Source organism: Theropithecus gelada, chromosome 1 (genome assembly GCF_003255815.1).
Source record: "Theropithecus gelada isolate Dixy chromosome 1, Tgel_1.0, whole genome shotgun sequence".
Taxonomy (NCBI): domain Eukaryota; kingdom Metazoa; phylum Chordata; class Mammalia; order Primates; family Cercopithecidae; genus Theropithecus; species Theropithecus gelada.
Genome location: NC_037668.1, coordinates 117,154,318 through 117,167,445, shown reverse-complemented (window position 1 = coordinate 117,167,445; position 13,128 = coordinate 117,154,318). Strand labels below are relative to the sequence as shown.

The window sequence follows — 13,128 nt, the reverse complement described above, 5'->3', positions numbered from 1 at the left end:
GGTGTTTTCTGAGATTATTATTGAAAATTCAAACTGGGAAATCCATGTTTTAAAAGTATAGGAAGCCAAAGATCTATTTATGAACTACTTTCAATTTATATTTAGAATAATGTACAATAAAGAGAAATGATTCATTGCAAATAATACTATAAAATTATCCCATGTATAATTTTTTCAATGAGTCAATTTTATAATATCAGACAAACAAAAGCTGAAGGATTTCATCAATAACAGACCTGTCTTACAAGAAATGCTAAAGGGACTCCTTCAATCTGAAAGAAAAGGACATTAATGAGCAATAAAAAATAAAATCAACTGAAGGTACAAAACTCACTGGTGGTAGCAAGTACACAGGGAAAAAAAAGAATATTACGTCACCATAATTGTGGTGTGTAAACTCCTCATATTGCAAGTAGGAAGACTAAAAGATAAACCTATCTAAAATAATAACTATAACAACTTTTCAAGCATTACACAGTATAATAATAAATAGAAACAACAAAAATTTGAAAAGCATGGAGATGAAATTAAAGTGTAGAATTTTTATTCGTTTTCTCTTTGCTTGTTTGTTATTTGTTTGTTTATGCAGTCAGGGTTGTCATCAGTTTGAAATAATAGCTTATAAAACGTTATTTGCAAACCTCGTTGTAACCTCAAATCAAAAAACATACAACAGATACACAAAGAATAAAAAGCAAGAAATTAAAACATACCACCAGAAAAAAATCATCTTTGCTAAAAGGAAGACAGGAAAGAAAAGACCACAAAACTACTGGAAAACACATAAAATAGCAAGATTAAGTCCTTACTTATCAATGCTTACATTGAATGTGAATGGATGAAACTCTCCAATCAAAAGCCATAGAGTGATCCTCCACTGATCAGGCCTCCAAGCACGTTCCCCAGGCTCCTATCCAGGTCTTCATCTCTCCAATTCCTGCCACTGCCCCCTCCACCCTTCAAGAATGAGTTAACTAGGAACATGTCTCCTCACATCCAGAGGTCTGGCGATCAGTTCTTCAGCAGAGGCAGAAGAGGTGGCAGAGTGGCCATGTGCTTCCTAGGTGGAATCATTATCTCCATCATGGAGGTGGCTACACAGCACAACCTAGAGCCCCTGCCTCCACACACACATTGCTCCAACACTGAGGCCAACAAGAGTGAGGAGGTCCATCATTTCTGAAGAGTCTTTGCCCAGTTGGCTGGAGATGGCATCAAAGTCAGCGGCGCAGAACTGATGAATGTTCTCAACAAGGTTGTTATCAGTAGGACTGAACTGAAGACTCGTGGTTTTGGCATTGATACATGTCAAAGCATGGTGGCCATGATGGATAGTGACATCACAGGCAAGCTGGACTTTGAGGAATTCAAGTACCTGTGGAACAACATCTAAAGGTGACAGACAATATACAAGCAGTTTGATGTTGACCGATCTGGAACCATTTGCAGCACTGAACTTGCAGGGGCCTTTGGGGCAGCAGGGTTCCACCTGAATGAACAACTCCAACATAATATTCTGACACTACTTGAATGAAGGAGGGAACATGGATTTTGACAACTTTATCAGCTGCTTGATTAGGTCAGATGCTTCATTCCATGCCTTGAAATCTCTTTACAAACATGACACTAGACCCCTCCAAGTGAATATCCAAGTGTGGCTGCAGCTGACAATGTATTTCTAAATGGGAAACCCAGGCCTGCCCCTTCACTGCCTTACTATAGGAGTCACCTTGGAGCCTCAGCCTTTCCCAGTGCTGATCCCGTTTGCAGTCACATCTTCATGGGTCCTGCTGACAAATGGGCCTTTTGTTCTTCCAGCCCTTGGTACCCAGCTTCTCAGTCAACATCCAGGGTCAAATGTGCCCCAACATGCCATGCCCTGATTGGCCCCAACTCTAAAACATGCTAACACACTCTTCCAACAGTCACCCCACCCCACCATACCCATCTCACTCTCATGCCATAACCTCACTCTTGTACCTGTGCCAACCTCAACACTTGCATTGCTCGCATGCCCCAAGGGCCCTCTCTCAGTTCTGGGAGGACGACTCCACTCCCTACACACCCTGGTCCACGCATTCACAGTTACCACCCAAGCAGTCAAACATCAGGCTATTCCAGTCCCACATGTTCCAGTGCTTTCGTCTGTATTCTGCTCCTAGCCTGCCAGGCCCAGGAGGAAGAAAAAATGTATGAAAAAAAGAAAGGGAGAGAGAGAGAGAGAGAGAGGAAGGAGGAAAGGGAGGGAAGGAGGGAGGGAGGGAGGAACGGAGGGAGGGAGGAAAGAAAACAGAGTGGTTGAATGGATTTTAAAAACCAAACCCCAATGATCGGTTGCCTACAAGAAACACACTTCACCTATAAAAATACACATCAAATTAAATAAATGGATAGAAAAGATACTCTATGCCAATGGAAACCAACAAAAAGCAAAAGTAACTATACTTATATCAGACAAAACTAATTTCAACACAAAAACTGTAAGAAGAGACAGAGAGGGTAATTATATAATGGTAATGGAGTCAATTCAGCAAAAGAATAGCACAACTGTAAATCTATATGCACCAACATTGGCAGCTGTTAATGTATTGGGGTCTATCTCTCTCTTTAGCTCTAAAGAGATAATAGCTGGAGATTTCAACACCCTACTTTCAGCATTGGACAGATCTTCTGGACAGAAAATTAACAATAACAAAAATCAGATTTAATCTGCACTAGACAAGAAATGCACTATAGACCAAACAGATACTTAAAAACTTTTCATCCAATAGCTGTACAATGCACATTCTTCTCTTTAGCGTGTGTATCATTCTCAAGAATAGACAATATGTTAGGCCACAAAGTAGCCTAAAAAATTGAAATTATAAATAGAAATGAATAATAAGGTGATCATTGAAAACCATACCTATATCAAAACAGTAGAAAAATGTCAAGTAAACAACATAATAATGTATCTTAAAAAACTAGAAAAGTAAAAGCAAACCAAATCCAAAATTAGTAGACATAAAGAAATAAGAAAGATCAGAGCAGAAATAAATGATGTGAAAATTTAAAAAATACAAAAAACTAACAAAACAAAGTTGATTTCTTGAAAGATAAAATTGACAAACCATTAGTCTAAGAAAAACAGAGAGAAGATGCAAATAAATGAAATCAGACATGAAAAAAGAGATATCACAATGGACACCACAGAAATTCAAAAGATCATTAGAGACTGCTATGAGGAGCTATATGTCAATAACTTGGAAAGCCTAGAACAAATGGATAAATTCCTAGACAAATACAACTTACCAAGATGAAGAAATCCAAAATCCAAATAAGTCAATAATAAGTAATGAGATTGAAGCCATAGTAAAAAATCTCCCAGCAAATAAAGCCTGGCATTCAATAGCTTCACTGCTTAATTTTACCAAACATTAAAAGAAAAACTAATACCAATCCTACTCAAACTATTCCAAAAAAAAAAAAAAAAAAAAATAGAAGAAATGGGAATACTTCAAATTCATTCTACAAGGCTGGTATTATGACACATCATGATACCAGATGAAAGACATCAAAAATAGAAATAGAAACATACATCAAAAATAGAAAACTACAGGCCAATATCTCTGATGTATATATTTTTTTAATTTTTATTTTTAATTTTTGTCAGTACTGAGTAGTTGTATATATTTGTGGGGAACATGAGATACTTTAATACAGGCATGCAATGTGTAATAATCACATCATGGTAAATGGTAAATGCATCCTCAAGCATTTGTCCTCTGTCTTGCATACAATCCAATTACATTCTTTTAGTTATTTTAAAATGTACAATTAAATTATTATTGACTATAGTCTTCATCTTGTGCTATAAAAAACTAGGCCTTATTCCCATTAATCATCTGGGCGATGTGGAAAAGGTAAGGCAAAGTGTCATAGACAGATTCTTTCCATTCTGGATTTTCTCCTAATCTCTTCATGATCCTTGTAATTTAACTGCTGTGATCTATTTGTGAAACTTAGAAATCCAACAAGTGAGGCAAACTTTGGCCTGTTTGAATCACACTTTTCGGTAAGATTAGATATCATGGTATATTAGGTAAAACACGCTTTTATTTCTTGGCACTGTGGTGAATGATTTGATTCGATTTGATAAGAACTTGTCAAGCAGCTCAGTTCCAGACCTCTGGGACCAGGTATATGCATTCGGATTTAATGTTGTGTGACTAGGAAAGAAGCAGGTTGCCAAGACAGAGGAGTTTGGACTCCAGCGCAATCCCTGCCCTCTGTCAATTCCACGCGGAGCTCTGTAGCTGGAATGACTTTTTTCGGTTTTTCCTGTTTTGGAACAAGGGTGCTAGGCCTTCATTCCTGGTGCTGATCAATCACTGGAGGTCTGCCCTGGAAGACTTTACCATTAAGAGAGCTGACACCTGTGATCCAGGCAGCACATCACAGCTTTCACAATGTACTGTTGCTTATAGGAGTGCCTTGTTAGGAAAGAGAAGTATTGACCCAATCCCAGAGCATGAGGAAAAGCATCTCATCCACTTTCCGAGCTACCACGTGAAGGGTACATTTGAGGGTTGGAATTAAGAGAGTGAGGTTTATATTTTATATGGTAAAGCTAATCAACTACCCACAGAGCATTCTGGAAGGTTTTGAGACACTTTCGACTGGCTGGTTCTATGAAAGTATGTGTTCTTCCTACAGTAAACATTTTAAGATGAACTTTTTAGCTTCCTAAGAATGTATGAAATGAACAATTTCTCTCTTTTTTGTGTTAGTTCGAGACTTATTTGGGAATCGTTTCTGAATTTCTCTACTCTTCATTTATGTCCAAACAGGAGTTAGAAATTCTGTGTTTATTTTTCAGCTTTAGTGAGATAAAACTGACAAATAAAACTGTATATAATTAAGGTGTGCAGCTTGATGTTTTGATATATGTATACATTGTGAAATGATCGCCACAATTAAGCCAATAATATAGCCATCACCTCACATAGTTACTATTTTTTTTTTCTATTCTCTTTTTTTTTTTGAGGTGGGGTGAGAACACTTAAGATCTATCCTCTTAGCAAAATTCAAGGTCACAATTAATAAAATATTGTTAATTATAGTCACACTGCTGTACAGTACATCTCCAGAGTTTGCCTTGCATAACTGAAATTTCTTTCTCTTTCTTTCCCTTCCTTCCTTTCCTTCCTTCCTTCCTTCCTTCCTTCCTTCCCTCCCTCCCTCCCTCCCTCCCTCCCTCCTTCCTTCCTTCCTTCCTTCCTTCCTTCCTTCCTTCCTTCCTTCCGTCCTTCCTTTCTCTTTCTTTCTTTCGAGACGAAGTCTCACTCTGTCACCCAGGCTGGAGTACAGTGGCGCAATCTTGGCTCACTGCAATCTCCACCTCCCGGGTTCACTCCATTCTCCTGCCTCAGTCTCCCGAGTAGCTGGGACTACAGGCACCCGCCACCATGCCCGGCCTTTTTTTTTTTTTTTTTTTGTATCTTTATTAGAGACAGGGTTTCACCGTCTTAGCCAGGATGGTCTCAGTCTCCTGACCTGGTGATCTGCCTGCCTTGGCCTCTGAAAGTGCTGGGATTACAGACGTGAGTCATGACGCCCAGCATGAAATTTTGTACTCTTTAACCAACATCTCTCCATTTCTTCCACCTCCAGCCCCTGGCAACCACACTATTCTACTCTCTGTTGCTATGAGTTTGACTATTTGTTTGGCTGTTTTAGATTCCACAAATAAGTGAGATCATGCAGTATTTGTTTTTCTGTGTCTGGCTTATTTCACTTAGGACAATAACCTCAGTGTTCATCCATGTTGTTGCAAATGGCAGGATTTCCTTCTTTTTTTAAGATTGAATGTATGTGTGTGTGTATATATATTCAAACACACACATTCTATATATAGAGAGAATCTATATATATACACACATATATATATAAATGTGTGAATATATATAGATATATAAAATGCATGTGTAGGTATACATATGTATATATGTGCATACAAACACAGTTTATGTATCTATCTATATATGCACTTTTTTTGTGTTTCCATTGATCCCCAGGGATTTAGGTAGTTTCCATTATCTTGGTTATTGTTAATAATGCTGCAATTAATATGGATATGTTTAAATATCTGTACTTTGATATTTAAATAGAAGTATGAAATTTTACAATTATTTAAATATAAATGTGAAAGTACAGATATCTCTTTGAAAATACTGATTTCATTTCATTTGGATTTATAAATAGAAGATTTCTGAATCACATGGTAGTTCTATTTTTAAATTTTTAGGAAACCTCCATACTGATTTCATAATGGCTGCACCAATTTACATTGCAAAAATTACATTCCGAAAAACAACATACAAAAGTTATCTTTTAAAAATATTCTTGTTGGCCAGGCACAGTGGCTCACTCCTGTAATCCCAGCAATTTGGGAGGCCGAGGTGGGTGGATCACCTGAGGTTAGGAGTTCAAGACCAGTCTGGCCAACATGACAAAACCCAATCTCTACTAAAAATACAAAAATTAGCTGGGCATGATGGTGCGTGCTTGTAATCCCAGCTATTTGGGAAACTGAGGCAGGAGAATCTCTAGAACCTGGGAGGCGGAGGGTGCAGTGAGTTGAAATCACACCACTGCACTCCAGCCTGGGTAACAGAGCAAGACTCCATCTAAAAAAAAAAAATCTTGTCAACAATTGTTATCTTTGGGGAGCGGAGCAAGATGGCCGAATAGGAAAAGCTCCAGTCTCCAGCTCCCAGCACCAGCGACAAAGAAGATGGGTGATTTCTGCATTTTCAACTGAGGTACTGGGTTCATCTCACTAGGGAGTGTCGGACAATCAGTGCTGGTCAGCTGCTGCAGGCCGACCAGTGAGAGCTGAAGCAGGGCGAGGCATCGCCTCACCTGGGAAGTGCAGGGGGGAAGGGAATCCCTTTTCCTAGCCAAGGGAACTGAGACACACAACACCTGGAAAATCGGGTTACTCCCAACCCAATACTGTGCTTTACCAAGGGTCTTAGCAAATGGCACACCAGGAGATTATATCCCACACCTGGCCGGGAGGGTCCCACGCCCACAGAGGCTCCCTCATTGCTAGCACAGCAGTCTGTGATCTAACGGCAAGGCAGCAGCAAGGCTGGGGGAGGGGCACCCACCACTGCTGAGGCTTAAGTAGGTAAACAAAGCCGCAGGGAAGCTCGAACTGGGTGGAGCCCACAGCAGCTCAAGGAGGCCTGCCTGTCTCTGTAGACTCCACCTCTGGGGACACGGCACAGGTAAACCAAAAAAAAAAAAAAAAAAGCAGCAGAAACCTCTGCAGACACAAATGACCCTGTCTGACAGCTTTGAAAAGAGCAGTGGATCTCCCAACACAGAGGTTGAGATCTGAGAACGGACAGACTGCCTGCTCAAGTGGGTCCCTGATCCCTGGGTAGCCTAACTGGGAGACATCCCCCACTAGGGGCAGACCGACACCCCACACCTCACATGGCAGGGTACACCCCGAGATGAAGCTTTCAAAGCAAGAATCAGACAGGTACACTCGCTGTTCAGCAATATTCTATCTTCTGCAGCCTCTGCTGCTGATACCCAGGCAAACAGGGTCTGGAGTGGACCTCAAGCAATCTCCAACAGACCTACTGAGGGTCCTGACTGTTAGAAGGAAAACTAACAAACAGGAAGGACACCCACACCAAAACCCCATCAGTACGTCACCATCAACAAAGACCAAAGGCAGATAAAACCACAAAGATGGGGAAAAAGCAGGGCAGAAAAGCTGGAAATACAAAAAATAAGAGCGCATTTCCCCCTCCAAAGGAACGCAGCTCATCGCCAGCAACGGATCAAAGCTGCACGGAGAATGACTTTGACGAGTTGAGAGAAGAAGGCTTCAGTCCTTCAAACTTCTCAGAGCTAAAGGAGGAATTACGTACCCAGTGAAAAGAAACTAAAAATCTTGAAAAAAGAATGGAAGAATGGATAACTAGAATAATCTATGCAGAGAAGGCCATAAACGAACTGACAGAGATAAAAACCATGACACAAGAAATACGTGACAAATGCACAAGCTTCAGCAACCAACTCGATCAACTGGAAGAAAGAGTATCAGCGATTGAGGATCAAATGAATGAAATGAAGTGAGAAGAGAAGTCTAAAGAAAAAAGAGGAAAAAAAAGTGAACAAAGCCTTCAAGAAGTATGGGATTATGTGAAAAGACCAAATCTATGTCTAATTGGGGTGCCTGAAAGTGAGGGGGAAAATGGAACCAAGGTGGAAAACACTCTGCAGGATATCATCCAGGAGAACTTCCCCAACCTAGTAGGGCAGGCCAACATTCAAATCCAGGAAATACAGAGAACGCCACAAAGATACTCCTCGAGAAGAGCAACTCCAAGACACATAATTTTCAGATTAGCCAAAGTTGAAATGAAGGAAAAACTGTTAAGGGTAGCCAGAGAGAAAGGTCAGGTTACCCACAAAGGGAAGCCCATCAGACTAACAGCAGATCTCTCAGCAGAAACTCTACAAGCCAGAAAAGAATGGGGGCCAATATTCAACATTCTTAAAGAAAAGAATTTTCAAGCCAGAATTTCATATCCAGCCAAACTAAGTTTCATAAGTGAAGGAGAAATAAAATCCTTTACAGATAAGCAAATACTTAGAGATTTTGTCACCACCAGGCCTGCCTTACAAGAGACCCTGAAGGAAGCACTAAACATGGAAAGGAACAACCGGTACCATCCATTGCAAAAACATGCCAAAATGTAAAGACCATTGATGTTAGGAAGAAACTGAATCAACTAACGAGCAAAATAACTAGTTAATATCATAATGACAGGATCAAGTTCACACATAACAATATTAACCTTAAATGTAAATGGACTAAATGGTCCAATTAAAAGATGCAGACTGGCAAACTGATGAAGAGTCAAGACCCGTCAGTTTGCTGTATTCAGGAGACCCATCTCACGTGCAGAGACACGCGTAGGCTCAAAATAAAGGGATGCAGGAAGATCTACCAACAAATGGAGAACTAAAAAAAAAGCAGGGGTTGCAATACTAGTCTCTGATAAAACAGACATTAAACCATCAAAGATCAAAAGAGACAAAGAAGGCCATTACATAATGGTAAAGGAATCAATTCAACAGGAAGAACTAACTATCTTAAATATATATGCACCCAATACAGGAGTACCCAGATTCATAAAGCAAGTCTTTAGAGACTTGCAAAGAGACTTAGACTCCCATACAATAATAATGGGAGACTTCAACACCCCACTGTCAACATTAGACACACCAATGAGACAGAAAGTTAACAAAGATATCCAGGAATTGAACTCATCTCTGCACCAAGCGGACCTAATAGACATCTACAGAACTCTCCACCCCAAATCAACAGAATATACATTCTTCTCAGCACTACGTCGCACTTATTCCAAAATCGACCACAAAATTGGAAGTAAAGCACTCCTCAGCAAATGTACAAGAACAGAAATTATAACAAACTGTCTCTCAGACCACAATGCAATCAAACTAGAACTCAGGACTAAGAAACTCAATCAAAACCACTCAAATACAAGGAAACTGAACAACCTGCTCCTGAATGACTACTGGGTACATAAGGAAATGAAGGCAAAAATAAAGATGTTATTTGAAACCAATGAAAACAAAGATACAACATACCAGAATCTCCAGGACACATTTAAAGCAGTGTGTAGAGGGAACTTTACAGCACTAAATGCCCAAAAGAGAAAGCAGGAAAGATCTAAAATTGACAGTCTAACATCACAATTAAAAGAACTAGAGAAGCAAGAGCAAGCACATTCAAAAGCTAGCAGAAGGCAAGAAATAACTAAGATCAGAGCAGAACTGAAGGAGGTAGAGACACAAAAAACCCTCCAAAAAATCAATGAATCCAGGAGTTGGTTTTTTGAAAAGATCAACAAAATTGATAGACTGCTAGCAAGACTAATAAAGAAGAAAAGAGAGAAGAATCAAATAGACGCAATAAAAAATGATAAAGGGGATATCACCACCAACCCCACAGAAATACAAACTACCACCAGAGAATACTATAAACACCTCTATGCAAATCAACTAGAAAATCTAGAAGAAATGGATAATTTCCTGGACACTTACACTCTCCCAAGACTAAACCAGGAAGAAGTTGAATCCCTGAATAGACCAACAGCAGCCTCTGAAATTGAGGCAATAATTAATAGCTTATCAACCAAAAAAATTCCAGGACCAGATGGATTCACAGCTGAATTCTACCAGAGGTACAAGGAGGAGCTGGTACCATTCCTTCTGAAACTATTCCAACCAATAGAAAAAGAGGGAATCCTCCCTAACTCATTTTATGAGGCCAACATCATCCTGATACCAAAGCCTGGCAGAGACACAACAAAAAAGAGAATTTTAGACCTATATTCCTGATGAACATCGATGCAAAAATCCTCAATAAAATACTGGCAAACCAAATCCAGCAGCACATCAAAAAGCTTATCCACCATGATCAAATGGGCTTCATCCCTGGAATGCAAGGCTGGTTCAACATACGCAAATCAATAAACGTAATCCAGCATATAAACGGAAACAAAGACAAAAACCACATGATTATCTCAATAGATGCAGAAAATGCCTTTGACAAAATTCAACAGCCCTTCATGCTAAAAACTCTCAATAAATTTGGTATTGATGGAATGTATCTCAAAATGATAACAGCTGTTTATGACAAACCCACAGCCAATATCATACTGCATGGGCAAAAACTGGAAGCATTCCCTTTGAAAACTGGCACAAGACAGGGATGCCCTCTCTCACCACTCCTATTCAACATAGTGTTGGATGTTCTGGCTAGGGCAATCAGGCAAGAGAAAGAAATCAAGGTATTCAGCTAAGGAAAAGAAGAAGTCAAATTGTCCCTGTTTGCAGATGACATGATTGTATATTTAGAAAACCCCATTGTCTCAGCCCAAAATCTCCTTAAGCTGATAAACAACTTCAGCAAAGTCTCAGGATACAAAATCATTGTGCAAAAATCACAAGCATTCTTATACACCAGTAACAGAGAAACAGAGAGCCAAATCATGAATGAACTCCCATTCACAATAGCTTCAAAGAGATAAAATACCTAGGAATCCAACTTACAAGGGATATAAAGGACCTCTTCAAGGAGAACTACAAACCACTGCTCAGTGAAATAAAAGAGGACACAAACAAATGGAAGAACATACCATGTTCATGGATAGGAAGAATCAATATCATGAAAATGGCCATACTGCCCAAGATAATTTATAGATTCAATGCCATGCCCATCAAGCTACCAATGACTTTCTTCACAGAATTGGAAAAAACTGCTTTAAAGTTCATATGGAACCAAAAAAGAGCCCGCATTGCCAAGACAATCCTAAGTCAAAAGAACAAAGCTGGAGGCATCACGTTACCTGACTTCAAACTATACGACAAGGCTACAGTAACCAAAACAGCATGGTACTGATACCAAAACAGAGATATAGACCAATGGAACAGAACAGAGTCTTCAGAAATAATACGACACGTCTACAGCCATCTGATCTTTGACAAACCTGAGAAAAACAAGAAATGGGGAAGGGATTCCCTATTTAATAAATGGTGCTGGGAAAATTGGCTAGCCATAAGTAGAAAGCTGAAACTGGATCCTTTCCTTACTCCTTATACGAAAATTAATTCAAGATGGATTAGAGATTTAAATGTTAGACCTAATACCATAAAAACCCTAGAAGAAAACCTAGGTAATACCATTTAGGACATAGGCATGGGCAAGGACTTCATGTCTAAAACACCAAAAGCAATGGCAACAAAAGCCAAAATTCACAAATGGGATCTAATTAAACTGAAGAGCTTCTGCACAGCAAAAGAAACTACCATCAGAGTGAACAGGCAACCTACAGAATGGGAAAAAATTTTTGCAATCTACCCATCTGACAAAGGGCTAATATCCAGAACCTAGAAAGAACTCAAACAAATTTACAAGAAAAAACCAAACAACCCCATCAAAAAGTGGGCAAAGGATATGAACAGACATTTCTCAAAAGAAGACATTCATACAGCCAACAGACACATGAAAAAATGCTCATCATCACTGGCCATCAGAGAAATGCAAATCAAAACCACAATGAGATACCATCTCACACCAGTTAGAATGGCAATCATTAAAAAGTCAGGAAACAGATGCTGGAGAGGATGTGGAGAAATAGGAACACTTTTACACTGTTGGTGGGATTGTAAACTAGTTCAACCATTATGGAAAACAGTATGGCGATTCCTCAAGGATCTAGAACTAGAAGTACCATATGACCCAGCCATCCCATTACTGGGTATATACCCAAAGGATTATAAATCATGCTGCTATAAAGACACATGCACACGTATGTTCATTGCAGCACTATTCACAATAGCAAAGACTTGAAATCAACCCAAATGTCCATCAGTGACAGACTGGATTCAGAAAATGTGGCATATATACACCATGGAATACTATGCAGCCATAAAAAAGGATTTGTTTGTGTCCTTTGTAGGGACATGGATACAGCTGGAAACCATCATTCTCAGCAAACTATTGCAAGAACAGAAACCAAACACCGCATGTTCTCACTCATAGGTGGGAACTGAACAATGAGATCACTTGGACTCAGGAAGGGGAACATCACACACCGGGGCCTATCATGGGGAGGGGGAAGGGGGGAGGGGGGAGGAATTGCATTGGGAGTTATACCTGATGTAAATGATGAGTTGATAGGTGCAGCACACCAACATGGCACAAGTATTCGTATGTAACAAACCTGCACATTATGCACATATACCCTAGAACTTAAAGTATGAAAAAAAAAAAAAAAAGACTAAAAGCTTCAACTATGAAAATGTTAGTCAAATATTGACAATTTTTTTTATCAAATTTTAAGGAATATTCTGTTATTTAAACTTTTCTCATATGTTTCCCCTACTTAGTGGTTCCTCACTACATTGTTTCATACATGACCTTTTAAAATCTGTAATTTGAACTCACTTTTGGATAACTTCTGAATTAGACAAAATTGTTCTTTTTCTCACTAATAACATAACCCTTTCTGGCACATTTTGTATACAGAG

At 39.3% G+C, this 13,128-nt stretch overlaps 1 protein-coding gene and 1 pseudogene across 1 annotated transcript in view; both read left to right on the top strand.

Annotated features, from left to right (window-relative positions):
• The window catches only part of LOC112611288 (guanylate-binding protein 7), a 103,423-nt gene that overhangs the window by 27,453 nt on the left and 62,842 nt on the right, over positions 1 to 13,128 (top strand). The window lies entirely within an intron of this gene.
• LOC112632980 lies at positions 983 to 1,682 on the top strand (annotated as a pseudogene).